Genomic DNA, 11,170 nt, shown 5'->3' with positions numbered 1-11,170 from the left:
CAGCTGAAATAAAATTTGTATAATAGAAAACAGCTCTGCTCCTAGCAATAACTTCAGCAAGAAGAGTCTCAGAGTTACAGGCACTAATGGCAGTGGAACCTTTTATCATTTTCCATCCGGACAGGGTTTCTCTAAGGACAAACCCAACATTTATGCCAAAGGTAGTATCCAGTGTGGCTCTTAACCAAACCATTCATTTACCTACCTTTTATCCAAATCCCCAGAATAAAGGGGAGAGACTTCTGCATTCTTTGGACATACACAGACAGCTACGCTTCTATTTGGTCAAAACTAAAGCTTTCAGAAAGACTGAGCAACTTTTAGTGGCGTATGCTGCAGGATCACAAGGAAAGGCTATCTCAAAGCAGACTATTTCAAAATGGATAGGACACTGCATTTGTTTCTGCTATGCACAGCATGGCAAATCAGTGCCTAAGGGCATTAGGCCACATTCGACCAGGGCAGCAGCCACATCAGCAGCCTTTCTCAGAGGAGTACCAACCAAGGAAATTTTGGAGGCTGCAACTTGGAGTTCAGTGCACACTTTTACCAAGCACTACCACTTACCTCTTTACTCTAAATCCAGAGCAGGCTTTGCCACTGCAGTTCTGCAGGGCCTCATAGCCACTCCTAATTCTATTCAGACCCAGCCGCCCAACCTCAGCTTTGGGATTCAACCCAAGTGTAATGACTGCAACAGTGAAACATGATGAACATAGTACAGTTGTGTACCTACCATAAATGTAGATATTCGAGTGTATTCACTGTTGCAGTCCAGGTTACCCACCCACCATCCCCCTTTCTTTGCTGGGACTTATCTGTACTTCTCTATTCTGTACAACCTATGTGGTGTATTTGCTTGTAGATGAAAGTATTGTTTATTTTACTGTATGCTTTTTATAAGCAATGTTTTTAGCCTACCCTTTTGTGGGTACCTGACATCTGGGGCAAGGAAAACTGAAGAAAATGGCGTCGGCTGCATCTTATATACCCCTGGCACACTGACGTCAGGGAAGAGGCAACAGCAACCAATGCCGGACCAGGACTTTGGAATTCAGGCCGACTGCAGGTAGCCTGCCAACAGGATAACCCCAAGTGTAATGACTGCAACAGTGAATACACTCGAACATCTACATTTATGGTAGGTACACAACTGTACTTTGCTGTTGATCCTGGGAAACTGTTATGTAGATTTTTTGTGTGTGTGTGTGTGTGTGTGTGTGTGTGTGTGTGTGTGTGTGTGTGTGTGTGTGTGTGTGTGTGTGTGTGTGTGTGTGTGTGCAGTTGTGCAACTATATACATACAAGTGCTTATGTGTCTCTTTGTGCAGCTGTGCATGTATGTGTACACATATGCATGTTCATGCCTATGTGAGTGTGTGTGTGTGTGTGTGTGTGTGTGTGTCTGTGTGGTGGGTGTCTGTGCATGTGTGTGTCTGCATAGATATGTGTGTGTGTGTGTGTGTGTGTGTGTGTGTGTGTGTGTGTGTGTATGCGGTTGTGCAACTATACACATACAAGTGCGTATGTGTCTCTATGTGCAGCTGTGCATGTATGCGTACACATATGCATGTTCATGCCTATGTGAGAGTGTGTGTGTGTGTACATATTTGCATGCATGTGTGCATACCCTATTCCAGTTAGTTCCAACCTTTCATTTGCTTTATGTAGAACCACATTTTGAAGTCATCTGCTCCCACTGTTTGTCATCAAGTTCATGTGGAGTGAGATGGAGCCCAGATCTTTAAATTCAGGAATTCCAGTTTTCTGAAGTTGATCAATTCATGGATAAACTTCACCCTGTGCAGTGCCCTAGACTGACACCTCCCTACTAAAAAAGGTTAGAGGACAAAATAAAAAAAAAATGCTATTTTGCTCGCTACTGGAGGACTGATACATACATGATTCACCCATAATTCATTCATTAAACAACTTCAGCATTTTAACTGAATGAGTGCCAATAATGATGATAATGAATGATGTTGACAATGCACTACATTTCTCCCCTATTATCATCGCTAGTTGTGCTCCATAATAGTTTGCTCCTGGAGTAGCTTCCCCTTCATCCCACCCTAGGTACACTCTACACTTCTGAACTGAAAGTTAAGTACAGTTTTTGTTGTTTGCAAGTAAGGGACTTCTTGTCATGATAAAACAAATTTAGTAAGATGGGCTGTGTCACTAAAAAGCAAAAATAGGGCATATCTCCAGCATGATGCCATTCATAACAATGTAGATGGAAGAAGCAAAGAGCATCCATGTGTCAGTGAAAGCAGCAGTGAGAGAAATTAATTATGCATCTGGTACATTAGTAGCTATAAAAAAATAAACTATTAGTTATGCCATCTTCTATCCAGTTTAGTTCAGACACTATGCCCTGTCTTCCAGACTCAAATGCTGATATTCCTGAAGCAGAGGCATTATAACTTAAGACACCAGCAGAGACATAAAGCTTGTACAGACCCCAGACCAAAGATATAGGTGCCATTCCACTGAAGCTCTTCTCAAGTGCCAAGATATTCCCAATCACATGACTCACATAAGCAAGTTACTTATAACTTCTTAAAGTTGTATCACAGGTTGGCACCTGCCTACTGTTTAGACATAGTAGAGTCCTGTGGACTGGCTTGATTCATAAGATGCCAGTGATACTAGTCTTTAAAAGTAACCACTCAGGGACCTTTCATTCCTTAAGGCACCTGAAAGATTCAGACATTAGTACACACTACTCTGTTGTCAATGTTATTTTTTTCTGAGAAATCTGCAATTTTAACACATTTAGCTATGCTCTAGTATAAGTTAATGTTCATTTTTGTAACCAGCACCTGTAGACTCCTCTTATATCCTAATCAGATCTCCTGAAGTGGCACCAACAAATCAAGACTTTACACTGCAGCCTTTAGGCCTGCTTTTATCATGGCTTTTATATGCTCTATACAGATGTAACTTATAACCAAAAATAACAGTCCAGAAAAGAGATATCTCTCCCAATCAGTAGACACAATTTGGAAAGGTCGCTCCAACACACCATCAGTTTTGCTTTGAAGATTTCAAGAATTCATTAAATAATACATTTCAAGGCAAGGACTGGAATTGGCTCAATTCATTTATTTTGGGGGGTTTTCTGGTAAAATGAACATTGTTTTTAATTTTTATTTTATTTATTTGTTGAAAGAGCAAGCCCACTGAGCACAGTTGTCTCTTTTCAGGAGCACTCTCTGGTTAAGTGACTTGCTTAGAGTCACAAAGGAGCAAATGAAGTTTGAAGGAATCAAACCCTTTACCCTGGGCATAGGAAGCAGCTCATTAACAACTTAAAGCTTTAGTCATCTGCACTAAATGCCATCTGACCAAATATCCAACAGTACGTACACACATATACACACACACACACACATTTCAAGATGTTCATTATAAGCATTTATAAGAATCACAGCTGTAGGAATACTTCAGTAACTGGTATTTTACGTAGGTGGACTTCTTTACCCTGGTGAGATCTTTCTAAGTATTGAACTTCACTAGGCATACACAGCTGCAGTTATGCACAGTGGCTGTTTGGGGAACGTCTGCCTACAAAGAAAGATTGCACTGCATGTCATACTCAGAAATTTTTACTGCTTTAATGTTGAGTCAACCTACTTAACTTCTTGAAATTCTCTATCATTTTCTCAACCCTTGATCTTTAGCAGTATTAAGTGTATACATTTAATTTTACTTCTATTTAAAAAGGCATTTTTGCCTTTTATTGTTCCGAACTGTTCTAATAATGTCCCAAGAGAAAATTACTAAGAAAGGTTACATCAAAAGATTATATCACTGACTTTCCATAATACCTGTTCCAGTACCAATTCTTTTTGTCTGAAGACAGCAAGTGCACTTCACACTCCCCATAATTCAACAGTTTCGGGGCACTCAAGCTATTCAGTTAGTGTCCTTTACAGAGCAGTGAATGGTGTTTTACTCAAGACTCTTTCTTTTTCCAAAATAAAGTAGCGTGTATCTTACAGCTTACGAACTTGAACACTTTCATCAAAACAAAAATGTTCAAATGTTGACACAACAGGCACTATTACATCTTATTTAAGTACTAATTTGTTAATTCTGGGCATGCATGATGAATATCTGAGTACTCCTATCCACAAGGCTCTCACTTTTTCAAGTTTTGTGTGAAATGGCAATTCACTTCCTTCTTATTTGGACTTCTAACTGTGGCCATGCTCTTCACAAAGTGCCTAGCATCAGTTTTTGCCCAGCAAAGACTGAAAAGACTCCATATCTTACTGCATTTAAATAACTGCCTGATTCAAAAGACTCTTCTTGGAGCAGTTCAGCCAGCAATGCAACATTTTCAGAGCCTGGGTATCTCCATCACTTACCAGAATTCATTTGTACTCCTGATTTAATCCAAAAGATTTATGGAGAGAAAATCTTTTATATTATCCCTACCTCAGGACAGGATACAACTGGTGAACTATGCAGGAAAATGTCTATCACCAGTTGTATCCTTTCCTGAGGTAGGGATACAACTGGTATGCTCTTGCGTTTTCTCTTCTGAACTATGCAGGAAAATGTCTACGTTTTTTCTTCTGAACTATGCAGGAAAATGTCTATCACCAGTTGTATCCCTACCTCAGAACGGGATACAACTGGTGATAGACATTTTCCTGCATAGTTCAGAAGAGGAAACGCAGGAGCATACCTTAGGGTGGGTTATATGTCCATATCTGTCCTCATGGTTTTCTGTGCAACAATACACATGAGGAATATAGTGGACATGAATCTGTGAAATTAGAACAACAAACCTTAAGACTATGTTCTACCACTAATTCTATCCTGGGTGAAGAAACTTCTATTGTGAGAGCAGGAGACAGCTATTAACCAAGGACTCCTCTTTTAACCTCTACTTCCAGAACAGAAATTCACTGCACACTCATCTGATTATGCTTGATCTTGAATTTCTGTATCAAAAACAGTAATGTTCAGCAAAAACTGCTCTTTACAATGATGAGTCAATATAATCAAAGTGTTTGCATTAATGCAAAAATATCGACATTTATAATTTTCTTGATACTTTCACTAACAATGTCTTGTGTCTTGGAAACAGCACAACTTATTAACATAGTATCAGCAGCACATTCGTTAGCCAGACATAAAATTTCTTATGCTGACAAGTAATTGCATTTAGAATCGTGATGCTCTATCAACAACCCTTCAAATGAATGCAGATAAAAAAACAAAAAAAAAACAAATGAAACCACTTTCTGCAACCACTGGAGGCAAGCTTTTTTTGGGGGGCAAAGCCTCCCTGTAATTCACCCCATGTAGGGGGACAACAACTTCACACCTCTAAAATGTGTATATGTACCTATTCTGAGGTCACAAAACAGTATAGAGAAGAGAAAACTCCATCATTGCTGAAAGTTGTTTCAGCGAGTGTAAAGATGACTGTTGGTTGGCATGCTCCATTCCCCTCTGAGTGCCTTTTGTTTCTTTACATATTTACATAAATTAGTTCCCCCGTATTTACTATTCCTCCATGCAGGACTAGCTTATTCCTGCATGGAGGTGTCTGTTTAGGAGCAGGATGGCAGCGCACCATGCATAGTAATGAGGCGCACTGCCTGAGCTCCTAGTCTTACACAGAGCATGTAAGAGTGCATGGGGTGTGTCTGAGAGCAGAGCTCTCAGAATACATATGCCCCTGCAATGAAGAACAGCAGAAAGGGGTCAGAAATGAGTGAGACCACTCATAGGTATCCGCATATCCCCACCAACAGTCCCCCTTGTGTACAACAGCAAAACTTTACATAAATTAAATGAACAAACCCTGTATTATTTTTTTTTTTTATAAAAATCCCATTAAAGCTAACCGTAGGTGCGCAGGTGTGCCCATTGCTTAGCTACGGTAAATGCAGCTTAAATGGCTGAAGAGGATAACAAGGAAGATATATGCAAATGAAGCAGCATAGCAATAGTGTAGTGGGCAGAGCATTCATCTTATGAGCAGGCATTCCCGGTTCGAGTCCCAGTGCAGCACATTCCATTTTCCATGGCAAAGCACATTACGATCAATGTTTATGTTGCAAAACCCACTAAATAACATAATTTTATGAACTGGAGTACTGCAGTAAATGCACATGTGAGGTGTCAGTGTCATAATGAATAAAGCACTAGTAAGCAGGTTTAAGCACCAGTAAGCATATTTAAGCACTAGTAAGTGAGTTTAACCCCTTTTGCACAGCAGTAAGCAATGCCTACACTCATTAAGCAATTCTGAAGCTAACTTTCTGTAAGCACATGTAACAGCAGGTTAGCAGTGCTTACCGTCGGGCAAACCCACGCAAACACACAAGTGCTCAAACATGCCTTAATCACTCTGTATCCAATGGTCCTTGTTCTGCCCATCAACAAAGTAAACAGCCATGCAGGTCTCGAATCCAGGACCCTATACACCATAGTCACAGTAGTTAACCACACGGCCATCACAGAAGTACAGAAGAATGAGGTATCAGCAAACGTGTCTTCACCATAGTAAAACCAAACTGAACCTGTGAAAGGAATCTGTACACAGACATATATGCCTTAATCCACTACATAACATAAATATGTAAACCGGAGTACAGCAGTAAGGCCAGAAGTCAGGTGTAATTGTAGTAGAGTATTGAAGTCCCCAATAAAACACAAGGACCCCATACAGTGTACGTACATATGAATCATGGATACCTGGCATACATATAAGGTGTAATGAATAACAACTCCATGCCAAAAAGGATTTATAATGCAAAGTCTAATGTAAGCAACGCTAAGTACTGCACAGGCTAGCCTAGGAGGTGTAAGCAATGTGTACGCCAGCTAACTCAATGTGCCCAGTGTTATATGCCTTTAAATAATGCCAACCCTAGATAAGCAGGTTTGCCCATAGCTTAGCCTTTTCAAAACTGGCCAATCACGGAAAAGTGCTGGAAATCGGCCCTACTTAAACCCAAGAGGTGGGAATACATCTCATAACTGGTTGTAGCTTTCCCTTGCAGACACTATGACAGTAAGGGGAGAAGGTGTGCACTTCCGAGCATAGCGCTGGTGCATCTGGGAGTCCAAGTTCATGGCAGGACTCCTTGTCAAAGACCATGATCAGAGACTGCTGCAAGGCCAGTACCAGGGCTCGCAATGTAAAGCGGAGGCCTGGGACCATCTTGCCTGCAACCTCACCAGTGCCACTGGCATACCCTGAACTGGTGAGCAGGTCAGACATCACTATGCTGACCTGAAGTGGTGTAAATGGGACCTCTTGGAGGAGTAGCTCCAAGAGGCTAGAGCGGCAGGGGATATTCCAGTCGTGTGTATCACCCCACTATGTGTGTAATAATTGCCAGGTCAGGTATATCATGGATAGGTATGGCTAAATATTCCTCTTATGTCCCCCACAGCTGCAATGGACCGGGCCTCGAACCAGGAGGCTCACATCAGCCGCCTGGTGAGGTTGCAACATAAGGCAGGTCAGTAATACTCATGCATTTACTGTCATAGGAAATAAAACTAAAAGTAGTAGTAAATTAATTGCCTGTATAGAACCTGTATTTTTCAAGGAAAGTACTGCATACACTAGAGAATATGGCAGGAAGAGTCCCATATTGTTTGTATGTCAATAAAAGTGTAATAACCTGACAAAAAAGGTCTACCTGCTGGACTGCATGTGTATATTCTGGTATCGTATAGTAATGTAGATTTGCAATCATGTAATAGTACTGTTGTATTAAGCACTGTTATCCACACCTTGCACCATAAATTAAATGTGTAGGAATGCCTATATATGAAAGTTGTAATCCCCAGAGGCCATTTAGTAGAACTGAGAGACACATAGACAGTAAACAATGAAAATGCAGACAACAAAAAACGAATAGCACATGCAACTGAGATGTGAACTGTTGTTGTTTTTAGCACACACAGCCATGGTTTGAATCCTGCCAGTGGTAGTAGTCTGCATACAGAATCATACCCCACAACTGAACAGATATGTCCAGAACGTCTATTAAAGTGGCCCATATCTGTTGGCTACCAACCTGTTCCCCTGGGAAATCATTGGGATGATCCCAGACTTATAGGCAGCAAACAAGAAATACAACTGATTGACACACCTCTATGAGAACAAAGCTGGCACACTAGCAACTCCACAATACCTTATGAGACTAAGAAGCCACGTATGTCCCATTTACACCCCACCTTGTCAAGCTGTGGTCAGAGTGTGTACGGTAAAAGAGCGAGATGTATGTGCATAATAGTAACGTGGAATCTGGTACTGTGTGTGGGAACATTCAGGTAGTGCTAATAAACATTCCTCCCACAGGTCTGTCAGATACCAACACTGTGCCCAGAAATACAAGAATGATACCCAGTACTGGTACTGTTCACACTGGTATTGTATGGCATTGTGACTGATGCAGTTGCTCTGAATAATGAGGTATTACACATCACTGTCACCCACACTGTCCTACAACATATAACTGTCTAGGAAATCTGTATAACAGTGTTGTAATACAAGGTCAGAATGCAAAAGCACAGGGGATTAATAAGACAGAAAGCAGATAGGAGATATACAGCAATAGCTGTATAGCAGACACAACTGTGATGGACAGTGTTTAAGTTGTAGCAGACACAGCTATGGTCTGAATCTTGGGAGTGGAAGTAGGCTGCATACAGAATCATACCCCACAACTGTACAGATGAGGCCAGAATGTCCAGTATATGGACCCATATCTGCTGCCTGTCCTCCTGTCCCCCTGGTAAGGCTGTGGGATGATCCCAGATGTTTAGCCAGCAAACAGGGAATACAAGTGATTGTCAAACATCTGTGAGAACACACCTGTCACTGTAGCAACCCCCAAAACTGTTAGGAGAGTAATATGTCAAGTATGTCCTATTTACACTCCCATGTTGTCAAGCAGTGGCCAGAGTGTGTACAGTAACAGAGTGAGATGTATGTGCATAATACTAATGTGTAATCTGGAACTTTGTGTGGTAAGTCAGGTAGTGCTGACAAACATTGCTCCCACAGGTACGTTGGATACAAACACTGTGCTGAGAAATAAAGACCATGATAACCTGTACTGGTACTGTTCACTCTGGTATTGTAGGGAATTGCGAGTGTTGCAGTTTCTCTGAATAATAAAGTATCACTGGTCACTGTCACCCACACTGTGCTACATAATATAACTGTGTAGGAAAGCATGTATGTGTATGTGTCAGGTCACTAATGGTGGAAAAGGGCAATAATCTAGATATGTCCTAGCACACCAGCATGTGGCCAACACATGGCCAGAGTCTGTGCAGAAAGAGATGGATAGCTATGTGCACAACATCAACCCGGAATCTGGGAGTATGTGTAGAAACAGTTAGTGTTAACAAACATTCCCTCCACAAGTATACCAGGAAAGAGGTGTATACTGCAGGTAAAACCAGTTCATGTGTAACGATGATGGCAGACATATCACTGTCCAAACTAAGGCCATAGGGTAGTGTAGTAACACTTGTAAAGTAAAGATAACAGCACTGACTAGGAAAGTAATGTGGAGTGTAGGAATATACTAGTTGTTAATTGACATCCCCCCCCACCATATCTCCAACAATAATCAACATATCCACCCCAACTGGCATGTAATTACACCTATGTGCTGATAATGTCCAATTGTTTTATAAATAATGTAATGGTTCCCATGCATGTGCTATATTGAATTATTCCAACATTGGTGGCATGGTGCCATCAATGTACCTGCATGCTGTTCTTATTACCACTGTGGTCCCATGTGTGCATGTGTACTGTTTGCTATGCAACTGTTCCATATCTGGTGTCTGGGTTAATGGGAATATCTATGCATGCTGTTATACCTAACCCTGGAATGTGTTGACTATTACTAACCCACATATGATGATGAAATCTAAACACTATAGCATGCTTGGGAAGGCCGGTCCCAGCGGCCCCACATGTCCCACTTCAGCTGGCCATGGGACCGGGCACCAGCTTGTCTGTCCATTGGTCCTGCACCACCTTCAGGTAGAACCACCTCAGGGGATAGGGCTCGCCCCCCCGGGAGTTGGCGTGGACAGGCACCTGTCACCCGTCGTCAGGTCGGGGTTGTGGTGCATAGAGAGATCAACGAGCAGTTTGGTGATCTACTACGCCAGCTCGAGGGCCACATGTCATGATTAGAGAGTCAGCCTGACTCTGTGACTCAGCCCCCAGCACAGCCACCTTCGGGGCTGTGAAGGTACAGTGGTGACTGCCCATGGGTGGTGACCTCAGTACCACTGTTTCCACTAGGGGGCTTGTGAGCTTCCGATTTCCCAACACCCATCCCCATCAAGGTGTTTATCCACCACATGTGTCTTGTACTGCCCCTGCATGTGCCTTGTTTGTCTTGTCTGTTAACCTACCCAACCTACCTCCCCAAATATACCTACTACCCCTCCCCAACATCCCACTCTCACCTGAGGAAAAAAAAAGGGCAATCTGTTCACACGAAAAAATCTCACCCCATACATAGCTGTCCATTTCGCACACATGTCCACTGGACACATGTAATCCAGTCTAATTGGCATCACAACTTATTTTTTTGTCCTCACCCCCTTCCAGGGGTTTGAGTGTCCAAATCTTCCTCCAAATTCAGTGTATATGCACAGCTGTTTTTGTAGAAGAAATGAGCAGCTGTGGACCTTCCCTACACCCTTCCTGCACATCCCTAGCTGTTTTCCATACTGTCTTTCCCTCTTTGTGCCCCTTTTTCACGATTTTCCTATCAACCCTTTTTTCTTTTCTTTTAAAGAAATTAGTGTGGGAGTAAGCGGGAATAAGCACTTTTAAGCAGCAGTAAGCGGGTTTCAGTCTGTTTGCGAGGGGGTAAGCAATGCCTACACAGCTTAAGCAATTTAGAAGCTAACTGAGTATAAGAAACTGTAACAGTAAGTTAGCAGTGCTTACCTCTGTGCAAACCCACGCAAACCCACTTACAACTGCTTTAAAGTGCCTTAATCACTATGTATCCAATGACCCGTGTTCTGGCCAGCAACAAAATAAACAGCCTCTGCAAGGCTTGAACCCAGGACCTTGCACACCACAGCCAAAGTGATTTACCACTAAGCCATGTCAGATATACATAACCCTGATGTTTTCAAAAACA

The sequence above is a fragment of the Protopterus annectens genome, chromosome 1.part1 (genome assembly GCF_019279795.1).
Source record: "Protopterus annectens isolate FY-2018-M chromosome 1.part1, PAN1.0, whole genome shotgun sequence".
Lineage (NCBI taxonomy): Eukaryota > Metazoa > Chordata > Ceratodontiformes > Protopteridae > Protopterus > Protopterus annectens.
This window is presented reverse-complemented; position numbering follows the sequence as displayed.